We start from the raw sequence: 25488 nt of genomic DNA, 5'->3' as shown, positions 1-25488 counted from the left end.
TTATCAAAAAGCACAGGGTGCAGTCAGAATGACCTGCCAAGTCACAGAATCTGGTCTCCTCTCCTCTACCTTTTGTGCAAAGCATGAGTCTTTGTCCTCATGATGCAGTCAGTCTTTTGCCATAGCATAGAGTGCACAGAGCCTCTATCGGTCAAGAAGAACAACTCAAAATAGTGTGAGTTTTGAAAACTTTGTGGCCCTTATCATTCTAGAAGTGAGCTCTGACTCAGGAAAGATTATGCTAGAATATATTTTGTTAGTCCTTAAAGTGCCACAGGACCTCTGTTTTGTTTTGCTGCAACCAACTAACATTGCTACTCCCTCTAGAAGTATTATTTCTTCTACGGTTCCTTAAAAAAAAAAAGAATGCTATGACTGGGTTTGCAAAAGATTTCAGTAAATCTTTTTGGGGGGTTTGCCCCCCGAAGGGGGTTTTTTTATTTGCATTTTCTATAAACTACAAAAAGCTACAACTGAAAATTGGAAGGGGAAGGGGAACTATGCCCTATCACTATAACTATGGGAAATGGGAAAAGGGTAGACTAATACATGAAAACTACTTGATGGGGAAAGGAAACTACCATTCTAAACTATATCATCTATTGGTTTGGGGAAAGGAGACCTTATTAGCTAAAAATAAGGTTTATTAACCTAATATTACAAATTTGGTGTTCAATTTGATTCATTACAATATTGCTTTAAGAGTATGCATTTAATAGCTTAACACAAATTCTGCCTTTAAAAACTATTGTTCTTGTTCTAGAGTCTTTTCTTCCTGCATTTCTTCGTTTTCTTGGGTTTAGGGGTGGCTGCTCCTTTTTCTGATTCTGATGATTCTGGTGATGTGGAAGTAGTGCTTTTTGAATCCTGTGAGTAGGATTCTTCTTCTTCATCATCTTCTTCTTCCTCCTGACCCAGTTTAGAGTTCTTTTCTTTCTTTTTATATTTTAGATTAAACATTCGATCCATACATTTTTCAGCTTTTGGAACAGAGTCTATTTTGTATTTTTTATCCAAGTAATTAAAACTCAGTCCTTCCGGGAATAACCATCTATATGGTATTCCCTTTTTTGCAGAGTGAGAGTAAGCATCCTGTATAGTTTCCTCCGTTTTCTAACTTCAAAGGGAATGTCTTTTAGTATTTTTATCTCTTCATTCTTAATTTCTACAGATTTTCCCATTGTAGATTTTAGCACCAGTTCTCTGTGAATTTTAGGTAGGTTTCCCCTGGGTGTTTATTCTTTTTTATAAAGTCCGGGTAGATCCCGTAGGCTACATCCCTCTCTTTCACAAGTTCTTCCTGTTTGTAATCCATTAATGGGGCCAAAGCCTCCGCCAAAAGTTCTTTTAAGTCCTCATTCTTCTCTTCAGGGATCCCATGGAAGCGTAGAACATATGTAGGTCTTTCCAGCTGGAGCTGTATTAATTGTGTTTTCTCAGAGGATCTTTCCTTCTCTGCTTTGTCTACTCTTTTATTAATACTCTCAGTCTGTTTTTCCATTTTTTTCAATGTTTTTTCAGTTACTGAGGTCCTTTTATCCATTTGATTCAATTGTTTTTGGACACTGTCCAGTTTGGTGTTGAGGTTAGTCATCTGTTCCATTAGGGGGCACAGTGCATTTGCTAACAGTGAAGAAAAGTCTGTAGTTACTTCCTGGTATGGGGAAGGAGTTGTTGGTATGTTATTTCCGGTCACCAGTTTTTTCTCGGGCACCCTCCGTCCTCTCCCAGCCATAATATCAACAAGAAGTAAGTTTCCCAAAACAAGACAAAAGTTATGCGATTTAGATCCACTTTGTATATTTTGGCAGTTTTTGCCTTCGTTTCTTATGTGCTTGTTTTGGCTTTAAGTCTTTTTATTTCTGATTTTAAACCGCTTTTAAATCTTTTTCAAAAAAGGGGGGGAATACTTAGTCCCTCTCCCTCCACACTTCAAACTTAGGTGCTTCCAATTACTACCAAGGTCCATTCGCTTTTTCACCTGAGCGTTGCTTAACTCACAGTTTGGAGACCTGGAGATCTTTTGGAAGCATTTTAAGGTTTTGATCGTGGTCGCTTGCTCCGGCAGTAGTCTCTAAGCGCCATGTTGGCTCCACGGCAACGGTTCCTTTTGGGGATAAGGTGAGCCTCAATTCCTTGGCCGTCGCCTTGGAAGAGGCTCTCCTCAGCTCCCCAGGCTGAGGGTCTCCTACAGAGACCCCAGGGAGATCTGGGTCTTGGCGCGTCCCCATCAGAGTGAGACGGGATGCTTCCAAGCGCAAAATGCTTAAACTGGAAGTCAATTTCAGTAAATCAACAACTATATTGACAATCTAAAGTGGAGCTATTTAGAGACTCGATAAAAAGGCTTATAGGCTCCTTCCATACTCATTGGCAGGGCTTCTGAGAGCCACCATGGACCCCCAGATGATTCCATCTGCCCCCCATGACCCTGATCCAAACAACACAGGAGGCGGAGGAGGAGGAGGAGATTGGATTTATACCCCACCCTTCACTACCCAAAGGTGTCTCAGGGTGGCTTACAAACTCCTTTCCCTTCCCCTCCTCACAACAGACACCCTGTGAGGTAGGTGGGGCTGAGAGAGCTCTTTACAGAAACTGATCTTTTTCAAGAACAGCTCTTATCAGAACTATGGCTTGCCCAAGGTCATCCAGCCAGGTATAAGTGGAGGAATGGGGAATCAAACTTGGTTCTCCCAGATTAGCGTCCGCGCACTTAACCACTACACCAAACAGAAAAAACAAATCACTTGGATGGCTGTTAACATACATCACACATGTCCATCTGTCTGTCATTTGTCATTACACACCTGACACATTAGAAAATAAAACTTGGAATCTCAAAATTGGACACCAGCTTTAGGATGATCATGGGAGTTCCAAGGCCAAAAATGAAAGGAATTGGAATATCCTGGCCCAGATTATCTCCTGACCCCCATGCTATTTGCAGTGGAAGCTAAGCATGTGTAGTCGTTAAAGTGTTGAACTAGGATTTGGGGAAGCCAGGTTCAAATCCCGACTCTGCCATGAATGCTTGCTGGGTGACCTTGGGCCTATCACATACTCTCAGCCTAACCTACCTCACAGGCACAGCTCGTTTGGTGCCCGAGCCCACCGGAGCAACACTCCGACAGTTAGGACCCTAGGGGGTGGGCACATGTAGCAAGCCCCACCCCCTGCTCCCAGCAGCCCTCAATCGGGCCACGAGGAGCAACAGGAAACAGGTAAATTGAAGAGGGGCCCTGGGTAAGGCCCGCTTACCCACCCCCTCACCTTCCTGGGGCCACGGCCTGCCATGGGGCTTGAGGAGAGGCCCGCCCACCCCCTCGCCTTCCCAGGGCCGCAGCCTGCCATGGGACCCAAGGAGAGGCCCGCCTGCTGGACTTATTTGATGGCTTCAGCAGAGCACTTGGAATTGTTGAAATTTTCTTTTTAGTCTGTGAAGTTTTGCCACAGAAGCTGTGTATTATTTATCTGAATACCATTTCAGAGCTGTAAGTTAGCTCTTAGGTCAGAAGAGTAGGTTATGTATCCAGGAAACAAATTGCTAAAAAGATAAATTGGATGAGACAATTCCATTTCAAGCATGCAAATAAGCCAACGAGGTGGCTGGCGTACAAACTAAGAGCTGAAAGAGAAAAAAAGATAATAAAAAGCCTAAAAGATGAAGAGGGACAAGAGAAATTTTCCTTAAAAGAAATTTAAAAAGGAGGCAAAAGCTTATTAAAGGGATCAATGAATGTGTGAAAGCACATGAAGTTTTGCCACAGAAGCTGTGTATTATTTATCTGAATACCATTTCAGAGCTGTAAGTTAGCTCTTAGGTCAGAAGAGTAGGTTATGTATCCAGGAAACAAATGACCATTCAAAAATCATATAATTTACCAGCTATAAGTTAACAGACCTATTTTTATGTATTGCTTGCCCTGTTAGTTTGTAGGGATCATCTTGTTTGCCTGAAATGTTTCTAACTGTTTGCTGCAGTACACCCCTGCAGGCCCTGTTAAGAAAAAATGCTCTTTGGCAATGGGCATCATGACCCACAGAAAGCCTTGGACAACCTCAAACAGGCCATTGCAACTGCTCCTGCACTCTGATATTTTGATCCAAGGGAACAGTTGGAAATATAGGCAGATGCACTCAAAGACAGCTTAGGAGCGTTCCTGTTTCATCAGAAACAATCTACTGCCTATGCTACTAGAGTACTGACACAGGCTAAGCAAAACCATGCACAGGTCGAAACAAACCTTCTGGCAATTGTATTTGCTGTGACTACATTCCACCAGTTGAAACATTTGAAACACAAGTGCTAGTCCAGTCTGATTATATACCCTTAGATGCAATCTTTTCTCGGCTCATTTAAAAAGCTGCTTTATGCCTAAGCATGATGTTCTTTTTTTTTTTGGCCCCCCAAAAGGGATTTTTTTAATTACATTTTTCTAAAGACTACAAATCTACAACGAAAATGAGGGAAAGGAACTACAATTAGGGATAAAGATACAGCCACCGATAGTTGATTGTGTTTGTTTGAAGAAAAAGGATTAAATCTTTGTATTTCCTTCTCCTTTGTCTTATTTTAAATGGGATGTCTTTAAGGATCCTGATGGTGCTGTCCCCGATTTTCAAGGTTGTCCCTGTCGTCGCTCTCAGGATAGTATCCCTCACATGTCTCTTTGAGAATCTCATTACTATTTCCCCAGGCAGATTATTCTTTTTTATGGAATATGACCTATATTTCGCTCATCAAGTACTCCGCCGTCAAATTTGTCACTGGTGCTAATGCTTCGCTCAGCATTTGCTTCAGATTCTCTCCTTTAGATTCTGGGACACCCTGGAATCGGAGAACCAAGTTTGCCTTCTCCATTTGCAGCTGTAAAAGTTGTTCTTCTGTGGAGACTTGCTTCTTTTCCAATTTTTGTACCTTTTCCTTCACCTTTTGAGTAGTGGCGTCAACTTCTTTCACCTTCTCAGCTGTTTGCTCTGTAATTTTAAGGGTCTCATTCACTTGTGCTTGCTGGGTGGTGATACATTTGGTCATTGTTGACTACTGTTCCTTGACGTTAGTCATCTGTTCCAGCAGGGGGCGCAGAGATTCTTCCAACATTTTAGCCAGCTCGGTGGTTCCTTCTGGTTTTGGACTCTCCCCTTTAGCTTTTAAAAGTTTCTACTTCCCCGCCATCTTTTATCAATTGTTTACTTTCGCCGCAGTTTCTAAAGTCTCTGAATGTGTGCTCAAATGCTTATACATGCCTTGGTAAATTTTTCTCAACAGATTTCAACGCTTCCGCTTCCGCTCCCCCCATTTTTTCACTTAAAAGTTCATGCGCATGGGAGGAGCCCCTCCTCCCCTTTTCACTTCTCGGTCCGTGGGGTGGGGAGCTTCCTTTTTAAATTATCAAAGATGCTTTATTCTGACTCACACGTTCATATTGGTCTCCCAACCTCGCTTGGTCTCTAATTCAACCGCTTGATCCCCAGCACTTGTCCCAGTCAGCGTCACTAGGTTCCATACGGACACTCGCAGGAGGGACCATCAGGGCGAAGAGGCGCCTCAATTCGCCAGCATCGCGCTGGTGAAGAGGCGACCTCTCAAAAACCCCATGGCTAGAAGCCCTTCGCCGGGCCTCTTGGGGGGCAACAAGCCTGCGTACCCCCTCCTTCCCGCTCATGCACAGCTCGCATCCCCGGGAGGTCCAGGAGATGCGACTGCTCAGTGTGCCGCCATCCACCGGAAGTCCAAGCATGATGGTCTTAAAAGGTAAAGGTAAAGGTTCCCTTGCTCAAAAGCCAGTTGAATCCGACTCTAGGGTTGCGGTGCTCATCTCCGTTTCAAAGCCGAAGAGCCAGCACTGTCAGAAGACATTTCTGTAGTCATGTGGCCAGCATGACTAACCACCAAGGTGCATGGAACGCTGTTACCTTCCCTCTGAAGTGGTACCTATTTATCTACTTGCAATTTCTTGCTTTCGTACTGTTCTTACAACTTTACAAATATTACATGAAGGACAGATACATTTCCCAGAGCTGGTACAATCCCTCCACTTTCTTTGCCAGATTGTATTTGTGAGGGGAAAGTAATTTGCAATATGGTAGACACTGAGCCTTGGATCATTGTTAAAATAACCACAAGACCACACAAGGGCACACCATGAATTACAGGCTCTTACAGCTGTACATTTCCCAGGATGGCCATGCAGAAGGAAGAAGTTTAAACCAGCTCTTTGACCTTACTGGTCCCTCAGAGACCAAATAAGGATTGAAGATGATTTGCTTATGATAGGTTCTGAAATACTTATTCCTGAAGGGACACAGTCTCACGAGATCCATTCCCCCCATCAAGGTATGTGGAGGTCAAAAGCCTGGGCTTGTCAAATCATGGTCTCACATACAGTCTCACATACAGCAGTGGGTTAAACACTGTGTAGCATGCTAGAAACTTCATCTGCAGGAAGTCAGTGATCTCACATGAGTTCCCAGACTTGCCTTGGTTCAAACTGGCAGCTCATATTTTGGAGCTCAACGGTCAATCATATCTTATAGCTGTTGATTATTGTTCAAAATATCCTGAAGTTATCTTATTGCTGGATAAGACAGCAAGCATGGTGGTAGCCAAGATAAAAACATTATTTACACATCATGGCATTCTTAAACAATTCATTTATGACCATGTTCCTTTTGCTAGTTTTTTTAATTTATATTTTAATTTTTTTCACATACACATATTACGTAACAATCAAAATACAAAATAATCAAAAATTAGGACACAAAAAATTAACAACCTTCTGGCTGCTGGCTGTTCAGTAATGAAACAATCTGATCCCAACTGGGGCATATCCATCATACACTCCATTCCTTGGCTAAACCCCCCCCCCCATCCAATAGTCAGGACAAACACATGGTCCAAACCATCCAACATATGTTTTAAAAAGTATAATAAATGGGCATTTATCTCAATGTGGCTTTACTCAATTTGAGAAATGCTCCTATTTCAGGTCTTAAATATGCCCCTGCACAGTTCTTGATCAGAAGGTTTTTACACAGCATTCTGCCCAGTCATGTTAGCAACACTGACACCAAGATTGCTGACTGATGTTCATCAGAAATGAAAGAATCTCCAGTGCTTACAAAAGAACTACTATGATAAATGGTGTTTCTACAACAGGGAGAGAATGTGCGAATGCTGTATGGGTACCAGCATGAGTCACGAGATCAATGGCTGAATCATATTCTTATCCAGTGAAAAAATCTAGCAGAACTGTACATTTCAGGGATAGGGGGCATCTGAGAAAAGACTGGTTCCCCAATACCTGCAAAACTTGTTGCAACACCTAATGAGGCAAACCCAGGAGAGATAGCTGATAGGACCTGGAGATCTCCTGAAAAGTGCATAATCATTTTCCACCCAGAAGACTCTTGCATACCATAAAATTGGCACTGCACAATTGGTACTACACAATCAACAGTGTCACGGGTTTTAGGATCCCTTTTGAAGATTTTTTTTTTTAAGATTAAAAAAAAAAAATTAAAGAAGAAAAATGGGATCACATGAGTAACCAGCTTCCTGGATCATTTATCTCCACAAACACCCAGCATAACGTATTGTATTTCTAAATAAAACAGATTTTATAATATCTTCTTTTGGGGGACTTCTGCATTGTTAGAATAAGGATATGACAGTTGTGTGCCCTTGGCTGAAACAGTCTAGAAACTCACAATACAGTCAATTTGAATACTCCTACAACCGATTGCTTCTGTAGTGGTTAACTAATGGATGAAACATGGCATGCTTGAATATTTTTAAAATCAATGTGAAAATGTAAGTGGTGATCAGCATAGTGATTTTTTTCTCTTTCCAAAAATGGGGAAGGATTTAACACTTGCCAAGAGCTCAACTGTATCAAATAATATCTTTTTCTACTAGCAAATGTTAAACATGTGGGAATTCAAACTATGCCCAATGAAAACACAGTATTTCACCAAGAAATCACTAAATCTCTCAGACACAACGTAAAAAGCACATCATAATGGCATACTGTTCCATTACAAGAGGTACTGAGTGCATAATTAACCACTGCTAATACTTAGCTCAGCAATTGAAAAGGAGAAAAAATTATTCAAGTGGGATATATTCACAAAGCTGCCAGAAATATATAAATGAAAATGTCAAAATGAAAGCATGCACTAGTCAGGCTATGTTTATGATCCCCTGACATAAGATATATAAATAGGAAAAAATAACCACTCATTCACTTGGGACTAATGAAGCAAAACTAAGATTACATGCACACAATCACTCAAGTGCAAGGCATTCTGAAACTTCTCAATTTCATATGGAAATACCTTGCTCAAATCACATACCCTAAAACAATGGTCATTTCCTCTTGTCTTGCTTCTGTCTACCTCATAAACTATAATTGGTCCAGAGGTTTCATTTTTCTTAAGTTAATGTTGATTTGATGACTATTCTTTCTACATTTGTAAATGCAACTGATGGTATCTCACATCAATAGTATTAATCAATTCCATGCAGCATGCTATACCAAGAAATAGGGAGATTACATCTGCACTGGACCATTGTTACAATGCCAATTCAGAACAGAGTTCAGTTCAGTTTATTTCTTTTGAAATAAACAAAACCATAGCTGAGTAGCAGAGCATATGCTTTGCATGCAAAAGTTTTCACATTCAATCAGTGGCATCTTCAGTTTTTTTAAAAAAGGGGATCCATAGTTGCAAGGATTCCTGGGGGGGGGAATTTGCCAGAGACTTGGATAACAATTATTAGTCACTGTCCATAGTCAGAGTAATGGTTTGACTCATGAGTCACGACTACATAAGAACATAAGAGAAACCAATGTTGGATCACGCCAATGGCCCATCTAGTCCAACACTCTGTCACACAGTGGCCAAAAATACCAGGTGCCATTAGGAGGTCCAGCAGCGGGGCCAGGACACTAGAAGCCCTCCCACTGTTGCCCCCCCCCAAGCACCAAGAATACAGTGCATCACCTGCCCCAGCCTGTGAGTTCCTATCTATACCTTGTGGCTAATAGCCACTGATGGACCTCTGCTCCATATGTTTATCCAATTCCCTCTTGAAGCTGTCCATGCTTGTAGCTGCCACCACCTCCTGCGGCAGTGATTATATTATATCCACATACACACAAAACTGCACTGGATTGCATCTTTAGTGTTTGATTTTTAACTAACACATTTGAAACAAGATCCCATTTTCTTGAAGTATGCTTAAAGAATATCATGCTCATTTAGTTATATTATGGCAACTGTGAAAACAATTAAGTATCCAAACATATGAGAGTGTCTGCTTTGGGCAGTGAACTTGAAACAGGAAATTAGTAATCAAGGACTAGAATAGCAATCAAAGAGACACCTTCATTCTCTGCATGTTCTTTTATATTTCTGCAGACAGCAATTCTCTGTTGGCTAAAGCAAAATAATATGGCATTGCATAATAATTGTTCACATTTGTATAATTAACTACTTACAATAGAGACCACATTTATAATTTTAGCAACTTCTCTAGTAAATTACATTTTTTTTACTTTACTTCATTTATTGTCTGCCTTTCTCACCCAGACTCAAGGAGGATTACACAATATAAATCAATGGATTCTACATAATGAGAGATCTAATAAGCAATCTAATAGGATTAGGGTTGCAGAAATTTGACACAAGGCATAAGCATTAAACATGATATATTAAATAATGGAGAAAATGGTATTATATAACAACAAAGAAACATTAGTAGGATAATACATACAGCAAAAATATTCTGAGCACTGGAGAACCCAGGGCAGAAAATGCTAGTTTTGCAAGGCGACCCTAAGCAGAGTTGCGCACTCCTAAGTCTACTGAAGTCAAGTGGACTTTGTTTAGGAATGCACTGTTAAAATACCATATATCCTACATAAAGCACTATCACTGAAACATAACCTTCTCTGGCTACACACCATTTTTTCTACCACCCACAAGAGAGGCCTGAACCCTCAGAAGTGATGTATGTTTTCCAGAAAATTTACTGATTCAAATTTAAATAAACAATTTAAATATTGTTAGCAAAAGAAAGCAAATTTAACATGTACAAGCCTGGATCATATACAAGCACTGGGGTTTGTCCATGTTTCATACGCCATATGTATCCCATCTAACAAAATTGATTTGCAATCCTAACGTATATAAATATAAAAACAAATTGCAGAAAAAAATCCAATGCTATATTTTTCCTCCTCTTGGAGTGGAGCACTGCACCCAGCGAGCCCTTCCAAGTTCCACATGCAATGCCATCCCATTTAAACACATACCGTGCTGTGGATCCTCAGTCTTCCCCCCACCCCGGTGGCCTCAGGGAGGTAGTGAATGGAGTCTTCACACCTCACCATGGTTTTCAGTTCAATAAAGTCTGTGTTGTGCCACAACTCTGTCTCTGTCTGTTTGGTTTTGACTACATGACAGGAGCTCCGCACCCCTCCCTGCCCCACTCCCTCCTCAACTATTATGAACTGAGATTGAGGCAGCTCTTAAACAAGTGATTGCATTTTATTCAGCTCATAACAACACTAGGCAAACAGACATAGAACAAAGCTGACTTATATATGATTTGAATGGGCAAAACCACATCCCACAATCAGATAACAACCAATCGGAATACGGAGCTTGGAACCAATGAGATTGGTTCCCGCCAAAGTCAAAGGCTTCTCTGATTGGCCTATTTGTCAATCTATGCAATGCTAAGTTCTAATGGGACTGTGCTTAAGTTAAATCAATGCTTTATTGACTTAATACATAACACCAACCCATCTGTGACTTCCTCTGGGGGCTGCCTGATGACATGTCTAGGAGGGTGGGCTCTCAGGTGTCTTGGGTGGCTGTGGGTTGTTTTGCAGATGCCACCGGTTATAGTCCTCTGCTAAACAACAGGGGCCCAGCAGCACCTCCAAAGCTGACTGAGCAGCAGGTTCCCTCCCTCACCTTGCGGGCTGCTGTGTGAAAGGCGAAGGGGCCAGAGGGTTGTCTGGGTGAATAAGCCAGCTTGGTGCAGTGGCTAGAGTGTGAGACTGGATCTGGGAGACCCAGATTCCAATTCCCACATGTACCACAGAAGCTTGGTGGGTAGACTTGAGTCAGCTGCACACTCTCAGCCTAACCAAACTCACAGGTTATTTCTGAGTATAAAACAGAGCAGAGGGGAATGATGGAAGCCTCTTGTGGTCCCCATGGGGGAGAAAGTTGGGAAATGAGTAGAGTGAATGAAGTTCTTAACTATGTGTCCGCTCTAGGAAGGGGGGGGACTTCTGTTAACCAGGGAGAAGACACCTGTGATGGTATCACTGAAGAAGAAGAGCTGGTTTTATATCCCGCTCTTCACTACATGAATGACTCTTGGAGTGGCTTACAATTGCCTTTCCCTTCCTCTCTTCATGTAGGTGGGGCTGAGAGAGTTCAGAGAAAGCTGTGACTGACCCAAGGTCACCCAGCTGGCTTCATGTGGAGGAGTGGGGAATCAAATCCAGTTCTCCAGATTTGAGTCTGCCACTCTGAACAACTACACCAAGCTGGGGCAAGGGTTCACAGGGATGCCTGGAGTCAATGGCTGTGGGGGAGTCAAAGCAGTTGGCAGACTTGATGTCTTTGGGAGTGGGTGGGGAGGGCACTGGCAGGGGTGGTATGGGAGTGCCCTTGGCTACCTCGCTGGGCTGCTGGGAAGTGTACCCACTGGGGAGCAATAGACACCCCCAAATGCATAAGGTGGCAACAACAACCCCCTTCCCCTTCTGCACTTTGGGGACTGTGTGATCTGTGTGGGCACTGAGGCAGCTGCAGATGCCTGTGGGGTGGACAGCTCAAACCCCTCCCCATTATCAGGTGCCTGGATAGGCTGACAGGATTCGATTCCTTTACTGGGGTTGGCGGGTGCTGTGCTGACAACAAGCACAGCACTCCTGTGGCCTGCCCCTCTCCACCCCCTGCCTGAGATGGACACTGGACTCCATCCCCTTGCCACATGACATAATTGGTTCTGGTGGCCCTGTCCATCATAATACCACCACCTCCACTGACCACAGTGGCATGGTTGCCATGGACGTTATGCCGGTTACACTCAGAATACACTGAAAACTCACCAAATTTGTCTGCTGGCTGCTACGTAACTTATCCCCATACAAAATGGACTAGCACCACCAAAGTTACACAGTGGCCAGCTGCCACAGCACAGGCACGACACAAGATTGCTGTGCCAGTCACTTAAAATGTATAATATGAAAATTCCTAAGTCTACTCCACCCATATGCAACATACTTCACATTTGTAAGTTACAGAGATCATCCCCTCTCGCCCAAGACCTTCCACAGACTGCAATTTTCTTCTGAACTTAATTAAAAATGTCAGTGTTATCTATACAGTCCTTCACATTCTTGGAGAAAAGGACCTGAAGTATCAGCTTTTCCTGTGTGCTACAGCTGAGGTGGTCTACAGAAGTCTTCCTACCAGCTGGCAAGCTATCAGAAGTACCTAAGCTATCTTTTGAAACCCCTATTCTAAAGTGATGAGCAAAGAGCATTTGTTTAATCTTCCTTAGCTATGTCTATTTTTTGTTTTTCTTCAGTTTCACATTTCATCTGGATGCTTGTATTTTTAATGTATTAAGGTTTCCTTTCTCCTGCAGTTGTATTAGAATTCTGTTTAAATGCTGCTATTTTGTTTTATAACTTCTTTTGTTGATTTTATTTTTTGTTTTGTTTTGTTTTGGTGCTGTTGACACTTGTGAATTGCTCCAGAAATGTTCAAATTGATGGAGTAAGGTATAAATATCTTAAATAAATATATGATTCAACAACTACAACCCTTCCCTTGTGAAAAGATCTCTAATGTGCTTCAACATTGTGTGCATAATACAGCAGTGTTATGTGCCAGATAGCAGTATTGTGCTTCTCCTATGTACCTCTGGGCAGGGAGCCATTGCGCTGAATATGCAATAGTAGAAAATTATTCAGTGATCTCTATTAATTCTAGCTTTTTAAATGCAGAAGAGCAAGAAGCCAAGCTGTGCATGTAGGTGAACAAGTACTGCTCTGAATTCAGCTAAAAAGAGAGAACCAATCAGAACGGGCCATCTCTAAGTCTGTAACTACATAACAATAATTCTCTTTTATCTTGATAGCCAGTCAATCTTTTTATTTATTTATTTATTTTATTTCTAGCCTGCCCTCCCCAGGCTCAAGGTGGGTTACAACAGTACAGATAAAGCAATAAATAGTAGCAATTAAGCATAACTATAAAATCATTAAAACCTATAAGCAACATCAAACAATACTAATAGTCCAGATGGCAATCAATGGCACAAGTTAACAATTAACACAACTACTCCCGATAGAAAGCTCTACATATGTGTGCCAGTAGATGCTAATTAAATGCTGGAAGAAGTCGATGGACAAGGGAGCAAGCAGAGCAGGGCAGAACAGAATGAAACAGAGCAGAGGGAGGCCAATACTGATGAACCACCGTCACCTCGACTATAGGCTCGGTGGAACATCTCAGTTTTACAGGCCTTGTGGAACAGCACTAAGTCCTGCAGGGTCCGGGTTTCACTTGGGAGAGTGTTCCACCAGGCCAGTGCAAGAGCTGGAAAAGCTCTAGCTCTGGTTGAGGCAAAGCAGATTTCCTTCGGGCCAGGGATCACAAGAAGATCACATAAAGCTCTTTGAGGGCCATACCAGGAGAGACAGTCCTGATGATATGTTGGGCGCAGAACTAAAACCTTGAACTTGAACTTAACTAGAACCTTGAACTTGATCCGGTACTCAACTGGGAGCCAGTGTAGCTGGCAGGGCACAGGTTGTACGTGGGCTCTTAATAGTGTACCTGTAAGGACGCATGCCACTGCATTCTGGACCAGCTGAAGTTTCCAGATCAGTCTCGGATCCATCTCCAAAATTTAGATTAATGAAAGGGTAGGAGCAATTTCTGCCAGTTTCCCCTTTTCTCTTCATATCAAAACTTTGGGTCCCCTATCCCCCAGTGCAGCATTTTGTGGGCAGCAGTAGTAGGAGGAAGGCAGGAATGTTTCATTCTACTGATGGAACTTTCAGACTGGATCCAACCCTTGTCTCCTTCAAATGGCATTTAGGTCCAAATAAAGAGTCCCACCATGGATTGTAAGAATCACAGCAGATTCTATCTATGCATCCATCCATTCTTTTTCATTTAAAGTTATTTTCTCTGCAGCCCTCTGAGGCTGAGAGAGAGTGAGTGACTCCCAGCAAGAATCGTAGCTGAACAGGGATCTGTCTGGACCTAGTTCCTAACCATCCGACAGTGGCTCTGCACTAGTCCCATAATCATATTTGCTGTTAGCCAAATTGCCTTATTTCTTTAATAAAAGGTTGGGGAAGTATGATATTAATGAGCAATTGGCATAACTATAGGATCATGACCTGTATATACCAGAGTCCCACTTATCCAAGTCCCAGAAATAGATGCAGAGACTAGATCTTAAGAATCACTAGTTTCTTTTACTGAAGGAATATCGACATGCACACAAATATAAAATCAAGCAATCAAAACACACAATGCAGAGCTAGGAAATTAAGGTAGAAAAATATAGACACATTTGCATTAGCAGGTAGTTTAGTTGAGAGGTGATACTTTACCTGTCCTGCCGTGGAGAGTAGAATCTGCAGCAAAAAATAGAGTGACACTAAGGGTAGGGAATGTGTACTGACTGGCAGTGCATGTGAGAGGTCCCAAACAGCGCTATAATGGAACCAGCAAGGTAGGGGCAGAAGAAGAGAGAACTATGGGGTAGCTCTCTCTCCTTTTATGCTCTAAAGAAGAGAAGAAGAAGAAGAGATTGGATTTATACCCCGCCCTTCACTACCCAAAGGAGTCTCAGAGAGCCTTACAAACTCCTTTCCCTTCTCCTCCCCACAACAGACACCCTGTGAGGTAGGTGGGGCTGAGAGAACTCTGACAGAAATGGCTTTTTTTCAAGAACAGCTGTGCCACATTGCCCAAGGTCATCCAGGCAGGTGCAAGTGGAGGAGTGGGGAATCAAAGCCGGTTTTCCCAGATTAGAGTCTGCGCACTTAACCACTACACCAAACTGGCTCACTAAACTGACTAAACTGACTAAAGGCAGACGTTTCCTCTGTCACATAGTCCTCCAGGAAATACTGGGAAAATCCAGATGGGTCATGAGAATGGGATTAATAGTTGGGCAATAGAAATACTCTTTCTCTAATAGTGACATCTCTCAGAGAGGAAGGTAGACTAAAGGAGAGAAAGGATTAACAGTCTGGCAGCATTGTTGGTAGTAGGGATGTGCATTTGGTTCGCCTCACGGTGCTGTTAGTGGCTCTGGGGGGGAGGGGGTTTGAGGGAGAGGCTCCAAAATGTCAGGGTAGCTTCGGGAGCCTCTCCCCACATAGACCTCCATGTCCCAAAGCAATTGGGCCAGTGGGCTCGATTCTATGGGCACCCAAACAGGTTACCCCCATTACCTCCATTGTTTCCAATGGGGAAACCCAGCCAGCAGCACTTAAGGCAGGCAAGCAGGCAGCACTTAGCAGTCAGTCTCTCCCAGAGAATCTCAGGGAAACTGAACTGTCTTGGGAGGTACTTGTTTGCCATGAGAACAAGTGGCACACTCCAGAACAAGTGGCACTGTGGCAGTGAAAGCATGCCACAGTGCCACACAGAAACCCCAAGAGACCAACAGGGGGGGCAGTTTCAACCAATTGCTGCATGCATGTGCAGCCTACAAGGTTGGTGGTGTTGCTTTGCACACCACCTTCCTTGCTTGGGAGGGGGGAGAGAGAGTCAACTCTACCCAACTCTACCCTGGCCTGACCGGCTACATCCCTGGACTTCTGGTTGCACCATCAATTTACACAGGGCAGGGCCTGTATAAATGTTGTTCCTGATGAATGCTATAATGTCCATAAACATAGTTATGTCACTTACAAGGCTGGAAATGACATCATGACTTTGCAGGGCACTGTTATAGTGAGTCTCCACCCACAAAAGGGCTGGCAATCCTAGTTGGAATGCAGCTTAGGTACACCTTATAAAATAGTAGAAAAACACTCTTCAAAAGAAAAAAGCATAGTCTGTTTACTTAATATTGTTTACAATCCATAAAATGTAGAAAGAAAAAAGCCAGTAAAGCAAGTGCTGGTCTCTCCTTATCACCCCTAAGAGAATAATAATTGAAATCAGAGAGCATATTAGATAAAAGGGGATTTGAAATGAGGAGTAGGTATTGCCACCTTAAAATGAAGAAAGAAAAGTTTCTGGCTTGGACTGTATTTCTTGTGTGCCTTCTGAACACAGTGTTAGAATAGGTAAAGTGGTGCATTCTAGTTCAGCACTCTATTATTTAAGCCCAGGTAGGAAGAAATGTTGTATTGCTATTAAACCTTTTAAACTCTTCCTAGGTGCTTTAACTAGACCATGTATCAGTATGGCTCCCAGGCTACAACTTTCCTTGTACTCCAATTCAAACTTAATGCATCCTCAACAGGGCACATCTAATTTGTTTTTTCACTTGATTTGACCCAGAATGCAAAGGAAGTGACACAGATTCCGTTAGCAGAGTTTATCAGTTTCATAACACAGCAGGATTGATCAGGATTTTCTTATGAGCTGTAGTACAATATGGCCTACTGGTAAACCAGTTCAATGGGGAAGCATGAAGAATGCGACTCTCCCCATCCAGAATCTGTGGTATACTCTCTTCTATGACCTCAGGATTTTACCACTTCATTATGCTGCACATATACAGTTTGATCAATTTCAGAATTAGAATCAATTATGTGTCTGAAAAACACATCTCAATGAACTTCAGTTAATTCCCTCTCACCTACATTATTAACTAATGTTTAATCAGAAAATTATCTGATGAAGCACCATTACTAAAAGTTTGGCCAAATGAGAAATTAATCAAGCAAGCAATATTTATTGCATTAGCCACACAATACAAGGTAAATACACAACAACAATACAAGGTAAAATACAAATATCTAACCAGGTAACATTTGAAAAATAATAAAATAATTTAAAATTTGGACATGTTTATAGAAAATATTGAAATACAAAGTTATTAAAATATGCCTAATAATAAGAAAGGAAGACCATACAGTCCAGAGACAACTGACAACTGACAAATGGAGCAGTCACAGGACAGACATACTTTGGCGAGCATTCCCCATCATCTTTTTATCCTTTATGATGGCACCAGGAATTCTTGCCATTTGGAAAATAATGAATTTGTCCCTATCTGCCAATAATATGACTAATTTCTCCTAATCTGCCCTTCCTGGGAAGCAGGATATTATGGTTTGCATATGGTTTGCATTGAGCCTCATATCTTGGACACTGAAATGTCAGGTGGGACAAATCCTCAGTAAACGTTTGATCACAGCAGCAGACTCTTTTCCTGTATGGAATCCTATTAAAATGGCCTTCCAAGACTGCAAGTGGTAAAACATCTAAGCATGCCTTGGTAAAGGCCTTTCGGTACTTGTAATTCCTTAAATTGGTAAAGTATGCTGGAAGAGTCAGGAGACAGGGAGATAGCTATCTATACAGATGTCCTCAAAGTGCCTACTAGACCAATACTGGTTTGAGCACTCTGGTCTAACAATCTTTGTTTTATGAGTAGTTTGGCTACACAGAATCCAGTATTCCACAGTAAGAGCTGAATTTTCTCAACAGCCTACTAAGACATATTTGAGTATGGGAAATTAGCAGTGTGTCATCCACACAGAGCAAAATTGACATGGTCTTTCCAGCTACTTTGACTGGAAAGAAATGAGACCCGACAGGAATTCTACCATATAATTTATGTATAGATTATAAAGCAATGGGGTCAAAATACAGCCTTGGTGGACCCGTTTTGTGTTTTTAACTGAGCTAGACAACTGGCCATGGACACCTAATGTGATCTTTAAACTGTTGTCCATATAAAGGCCTTTTATTTGCTCTAGCAGCCTGTTATCTAGATTCATATTAATTAATTTTCTCCAAAAATGGTATCTTGAGATGGAATCAAATGCAGCTTTGAGATAGATACATGCCATATATAGTTGCGTAGCACAGATGAGCTATTTGAATATTTATTGATAAGGTGTAGCATTACAAGGCAATGGTCCAGGATGGAATGTCCCTACCTGAATCTAATTTGTTCTGGTGATAAGTTATTTTCAGTTACATATGTCTCCAGCTTCAATAGGAAATGTCTTGCATAAAGTTTTCCTGTTACATCTAGCAGGTTTATTGGTCTATGGTTAGCTGGATCAGTACACTCCTCCTTATAAACTGGAACCACAATAAAAGAGGTCCATTCCTGAGGGAACCTACCAGACCTATCTATATGAGTGAAAAGGGTGCCTAAAACAGGCACCCACCAGTCCTGGAAAGCCTTAATCAAATTAAGGGGGACAAAATTTTCACGTGGAGCTTTATTACTCCGAATTACAAACATGAGGGATTTTACTTCACTGACAGATACAGGGGGCCACTCAGGTGAGTTAGTTAATGGAATAATCACAGGGCATTTGGCTACACTATTCTCATGGGTTTGATCATTAAATAGCTTAGAAAAGTGTTCTTCCCAGCTGTCCTTGGATACATAGGAATCTAACTCATGGCATACCCTCCTTTCTGAAGTTGCAAGTATGAGCCAGAACTTTGTCATGTCTTTCTGAGTTACGGCCAAGGCAAGCTCTTGCTAAGATTCTTATTGAGGCAAGGTTTTTCTCCCCCTCTGAGTAGGTGTTTCTATTTATTATGGAGTTCAAAGAAAGATTTAGGTAAGCCGTTTGTTTTTTTATTGTAGACACTAATAGCATGTCTTAGTTGTTTTTTCATATTTGAGCATTCTCTATGAAAAGTACTGAGACTGACGAGTGATTTCAGCTCTCATACTTTTATTAGTGCAGAACAAGACAACTTTTGCCGGCTCGCAGGCCGGCTTATATTCCCAGTGAAACCACCACCCAAAACACACACCCCACACCACAATAGGCTATTTACAGTGGCCGAGAGTTCCATGGGCCCTCGGCCGGGAGCCTAGAACTAAAGGGGGAACAAAATAACTCCAGTCCAGCAACATAAGTTTCTTTTTCTCCTTTTTCACCCTGTCTCAGCTTCCAGCAATCACACAAGCTTGCCAATTACTTCATTATTGCCACTAGGGCATGAAGCAGAGGAGAAATGGCAGAAAAACAGGTAGGTGGAGAAGGATTCCACAGATAACACCTGAGAAATAAATCATAGCAATGCTATGCCCAAGGCAAATGCCCAGAAATTAGCAAAACTAATTTTGTAATTGTTCTTGGATTCAATACATGGTTTCTCACTTGCCTGAAAATTCCAATCTATGAAGATAAGTAGCCACCGAAGAGTGGGAGGCTGAGTTAGGAAACCTCTAGATCTTTACAAATTACGAAAGACTCTCTCCCAGAAGACTTCAAAGTTCATGCCAGCTGTACTTTATCAAAATTTGGTGCTCAGAGTAAAACAAATATCTTAAAACCACAATATAGGAAGACGTGTCACACCAGTGGGTCTACTCAGGATGCCATCTTGACCCCTCCCCTCAACAAATTATTCTTAGATAATACTAATCCTTAAAACTCCATAGAGGTAAACCTCAAGGAAACAGGAAGCATCCATGAAAGCACATCAACATTTATCCAAGAGTAAGTCCCATTAACTTACACAAAACTGAACAAACACAAGTGGACTTGTGATATAAATTAGAATTATAATAATTTTCTGACTCTCCACTGACATAGCAATCCAGTATGCTGGTACATACATGGGACCACAAAATGCAATCAGAGTAAAGATACAGCAGTAATAATAGCAGTAGGGCTCAAGTGCAGTTACTGTTTTCCCAGTAAAAATATGTTACATTCCCCCTTCATGTTGTGTCCCATACGTACAGTCTCATAATTTATAAAAAGAGGTCTGTTTATTTATTTATTAAACATTGATTTATTTAATGAACTGGTAATGGGCTTGTTGCTCAAGGACAATGATGAGAGACTAAACAATATATTTGCTATGGATTAGACTCTTTAATTTATATTTTTCCTATCTCTTCCACTGCAGATCTTTTGTGATACTATAATTTCCACGTATTTTTTTAAAGGAAGTATACTGAAGTATCCCTCCTGTACTTCAGCTACACCTGATGTACAGGAGAGATAATTCAGATACACATAAGAACATACAATGAGTCCTTCTGGATCAGACTATTATTTAATCTAGTACGGCTTCCTGTTTTACAGTGGCTAGCCAGATGGGCCCTCACAACAGAGCTGCTAAGGGCAAAGACTCCCTCCTTCCTGCTGCCCACCCAGAAACTCACATTAAGAGGTAATTGCTGTCTCTGCACTATAGCTATCACATCCTTAATTTCATAAACCTCTGTCACATCCCCGCTTAATCACCTCTTTGTAAACTGAAGAGCAACAATTCTTTAGCCTTTCCTTGAACATTTAAGGCCCCGGTCACACGGAAGGTTTTGGCCTGTGAGAGGGACAGATCGGGGAAGCAGCAAATGGGCGCAATCTCACCGCAACATCTGGGAAGCGGCGTGCACCCGTCCCCGATCCGGCCCTTCAGGCCGAAAACCCGCAGTAAAAAAGAACCACCCCCAGAGGAGGACTTACCGGGAACTCCGCATCAAGCGCAGCCGTGGGATCGCCGCTGCGCCCGTTGTTAGGAGCAATCCAGGCTCCTGGCCAAACTGCGCATGCGCACACATGCACAGTCCGGCTGCCTCGCTCCCCTTTCAGTGGCTTCCCCCCGGCATCTGATCATGCCGGGGAGGAAGTGTGCAGCAGCTCAGGGGATCTATGTGATCCCACCGCCATGTGTCTCTTTTGGTGCGGCTTTAAAGAGCCGCACTTTGCCGGTGCTTTCCCCCCTCGTGTGGCGGGGGCCTTAGTAACTCTTTTCAGTGCTCTTTTCAACTCTACAATATCCTTTTTGTGATGAAGGAACATAACTTTTCACAGTATTCCAAATACAGCCACGCACTTAAGCAAGGACATTACTATATTGATATTGAGTGTTCACCTCCTTTCCTATTAATCCATAGCACAGAATTAGCCTTGTACATCACTGCCACACAATAAATACATTTAGAAGGAAGCTCCAGATGAGTGTCCCAACTGTGGCTGGTGGGGCGGCAGAGGGAAGCAGAAAATGGAGGGAGGCAAGCCATGTTTCTTTCCTTCTGCTTAGCTATAAGGCTCAAGTCATTTTGCTGCCCCAAGTAGGTAGAATGGGAGGACAGCCTCATGGCAACAGATATGGTTCTCTCCACCTCTGACTTATTTTTTTTTGGGGGGGTGTTATGCAGTGGCAGCTAAGGTAGAAAAGCACCTCCTCCTGTGCCATGTTTTCTGGGTTCCAAAGGTCTGGAAAGTAGTTCCATAGCTGATTACACGGTTGCCAACTCTGGGTTGGGAAATACCTGTAGATTTGAGGGGTAGAGCCTGGGGACAGCAGGATTTGGGGTGGGGAGGGACCTCAGGAGGGTATAATGCCACAGAATCATGTCCATATCTACCATGTCCTGAAGCTTCATTTCTTTCTCTCTCAGTCACACATACCAAATTCTGACAATAGAACTGGATACATTTGTCTTGGGCTTGAATCCCTGCCCAAGACGAAGCTTAACATTGCTTCCTTATGAGGTGTTTCACAACATCTAATGCATTCATGGCAGCTTCTGAATACATTACAGGCTGTTCCCTCCCTTCCCCTGTGAGGAGGAGGGGGAGGAACCTTAGCTAGTTCTTTACCAGACTCTCAATCACACAGGAGAGGTTTGCTTATCTATCTCTCCTGTGCAACTGAGAGAGACTGGTAAAACAAGCTGTGACATGGCGGCAGCAGCAGCAGAACTAGAAAATGAAGCAGGAGACAGCCAGGGCCTTGTGGGGCAGATTGGGGCCCTCTGAGGGCCTGATCCAGCCCATAGGCTGCATGTTTGACACCCCTGGCCTAAGCAATTCGTTGATAGCCAGCCAGCTAGAGATAGGTGATGAGAGACACAGGAAAAAGGCTGTCCCTACCTGTTGAGATTACTAGCAGTGTCTGTTGGCTTCATCATTGCTTTACTGAGTGTACTCAAAGCTCTGGGCACTGGCTGATTTGTACATGCTGATACAAAGGGGAAATCCGCCAGAAGAATCTGAAAATACTGGGCAGCAGGGCCTATGGTGAAAGAAAGAAGTTCACGGCTGCCTTATTAATTAATACTATAATATACGTAAATAAATTGTGAGCTGCTAGGAGTAGGGATGGCTCAGGATTTAGGAAGAGCTGGGATATAGATAGGGTTCATCCCCTAGTGGCAGATTCTATTTCATGACATAGAATCAATACTATCCACTACAGCAGTCACCTTCTATCTGCTTTATCTATATAGCCTTTTCTATACTAAATGTGATAGTAGTAGGAGAATAATCTTGATTTTATTACTAGAATTTTCATTACCTTAATAGAGGATGCAAATCAGAATTATAAATATAGAGCTACCCTAGGAATATTATAATTAAATAATCCCTCTGTTGCAGTTGTTCTGTGTGGGGCACCATCTCTTCTCTGCAGGGTCAAACCACTGCGCTTCCTTGAGGATTCTGAATTAAGAATATTTCATAAGCAATATGTAAGTCAGTCATTAGCTTGGTTTTTAAAACAGTTGGAACATAAATATTTTGTGCACATTATTCAGCCTGAATGATAAAGAATAGGCAAAACACCCCAACCAAACAGCATACAGTCTGGTACATGCCTGATCATGACTAAGCTGGACATGAACATCCCAACAGTCAGTGGATTCAGCCAATATTTCCTTTCATGTGAGCTATGGTACTGCCTTGTGAAAGGCAGACTACAAATTGAATAAGTAATAAGTATGCATGATATTTATCACAAAATCCTGCAACTATACAGTAAAACCTATCTGAAAGCTATCTCAAACCAATACAAAATCTAGCTTCCCAATGCACATTGAACAGAAATATAAAACCTGTGAGCAATCAAATTTGTGGGATAGCAGAAGCAAACAGAAACTATCAAAGTACACTTTGGAACCACAGTGGAAGAAATAAGTGCAGTAAAGCACAGGTGGCATATTTTTAGGGGGTTTTTTTACAAAATAAAAATGGTACCTTAAGCAGTTGTATAAGAGAAGGAGTATTTTTAGTCCTTAAATATCCTTGGAAGATGTTGTTGCCTTTACAAATATTATGCATACAGAAATCTTTACGTTGGAAATCTGTACATTCCTAGTCCACATGATGCCCTGCAAGAATGTTTAATTTCTAATTGCCTCACTATTTTATCAATTTCACATGTAAACTAAGCACACATATGAGTCCTGTCTCAGATCAATAGGCAATTTATTAAAACAGTAACATTTTAGGAAGACAATGAAAAAGCCAGTCATGCAATTGTGTATCCATGTTCCCTTACCAGTTACGGTCAGGGGTCATTTTGTAGAAAAAGAGGTGCAGGAGCTCATTAGCATAACTTATTTGCATATGCCACACACCCTGACATCACCGGAAGTGTGTCAGAAGGCAACACCCACTGCTCAGGTACCACTGGACTGTTTTGGATTGCTAACTATGGGGGGGGGATGTGCAGATCTGTCCGCGCAGAGCTTGTACCTGAATAAAACTTGGTCTTAAAGGTGCCACTGGACTGTTTTGGACTGGGGAGCTGGGGGGAGCTCTGCAAATGACCTGGCTGCTTCTTGCTCTGACTGAGGGCTGCTGGGAGCAGGGGGTGGGGCTTGTTGCATGTGCCCACCCCCTGGCCTCTTTACTGCCGGAGCTCCACTCCTGTGTGCTCCTGCAGGAAATGACCCCTGGTTACAGTAAATTATTGAAGCCTGGAATTTTTATATTCATTTTTTTTAGTCTTTCTCTCTTAAAATGCACACAATTGGGTACCCAATCTTTTCCTAACTGCCACATGAGTGTATTTTAATGAGTGAAGTTGTGAAAAACTAGTGTACACACAGTTCAGATGTGATGGACATACATGGATATTGTGCTTTGGTATATGTTTCCTAATAAAAAAATGGAAATGGAAACTAGGTGTGACACTTAGGCTCCTGTAATTGTGTCATAAGAGCAACCCTTCATATTATGTTTACAGGTGCTATACATTGCTAAATAAAACTGACATAGAAGTTAGCTTGTTATTAATTGTGGTGGATAGATGTGGTCAATTATAGATTTAAATAAATAATAACAACTGCTCAGCCTACAGTACATATCACTGGAGAGTCTGATTTGTTCCTTCAAAAGGTAGGATCAATTGAAGGGCACATTTTTCTTCTCTTTGTTCTTTTCCATCAATTTTAATGGGTGCAGAACATCAGTCACATCTAATATAATGAGACAAGAAGATGGATGAGTACATTTGAAGCTACTAGTCACTGGACAGAAAACATCCTGGCAAAGTGACTCTGGAAGCTTATGGGGTTCAATAATGCAGCCTGGACAGTAAAAGAAACTGCATTATTTGATATTCACATGGAACAAAATCCATTTTCTGACATTATTCATCATGTTAGACATTAAAAGGCCTTTTTTCTATTGGACAATATCAAGTAATGAGACAAACGGAGAAAAAAGAGATAAATGGTAAAGGCACTATGTATTAAAATTAAAAAAATAATAACACTAATAATAATCCTGTAAACTATGCTCTACAAAAAATTATGAACAAAATTGAAGCTATCACTCACCCATGTAAGTGACAAGAATTGCTTTTTGAAGCACCAGTCAAGAATAAAGTCGATAACCGTTCTTATAATCCTACTGCTGGTATTGCTTCTTGTAATAATGTTTATAGTAAGAGTCATTTTATTCCCATGTCCTAAAGACAATAAGTATCACCTGTGCTCAGCCCTAGTGCTTTGTCCTAAAATTTTAAACGGAACATGCACAAATATAGAAAAATAATTTCATTTAAAAATTATTTACTTATTTATTTATTCCATTTGTATCTTTACTTGCCCAAATTGGGCAAAGTTTATTATTATTTTTTGAAAGTTACATAAAAAACAGCCATACATTTTAAAATACCTAGCCAAATATCTCGCTCACATCATCATGTTTGCATACATATTCCCATTCCCCCCCTTACTTTAATTTGTATTCAGTAACAAACACTATTAAACCAAAGATCTATTCCCGTTACAAAACTAATTCATCTATATTCTATCTGCTATATTTCATTTTATCTATAATATACTATTATTAATCTATTTTATATCAATAAAAACAAAGAAGAAAAGAAACAGGCATAACTTAATAGTTTGACTATGCTAGTGAAGGCATATATTTCTTCTAAGTTAACAATCTGGTCCCTTTAAATATTCTTTCATATCTTTGACACTGTTAGTTTTCAAAATCCCATTAAGTTGCAGGCCTA

The 25488-nt window shown here is 41.6% G+C and overlaps 1 protein-coding gene across 1 annotated transcript in view; it reads right to left on the bottom strand.

Annotated features, from left to right (window-relative positions):
* The window catches only part of LOC107107121 (PDZ domain-containing RING finger protein 4-like), a 274894-nt gene that overhangs the window by 216635 nt on the left and 32771 nt on the right, over window positions 1-25488 (bottom strand). The window lies entirely within an intron of this gene.

The sequence above is a fragment of the Gekko japonicus genome, unplaced genomic scaffold (genome assembly GCF_001447785.1).
Source record: "Gekko japonicus isolate JY-2015 unplaced genomic scaffold, Gekko_japonicus_V1.1 scaffold290, whole genome shotgun sequence".
NCBI lineage: Eukaryota > Metazoa > Chordata > Lepidosauria > Squamata > Gekkonidae > Gekko > Gekko japonicus.
Note: the sequence above shows the minus strand (reverse complement) of the source record. Positions and strands in the feature narration are given on the sequence as shown.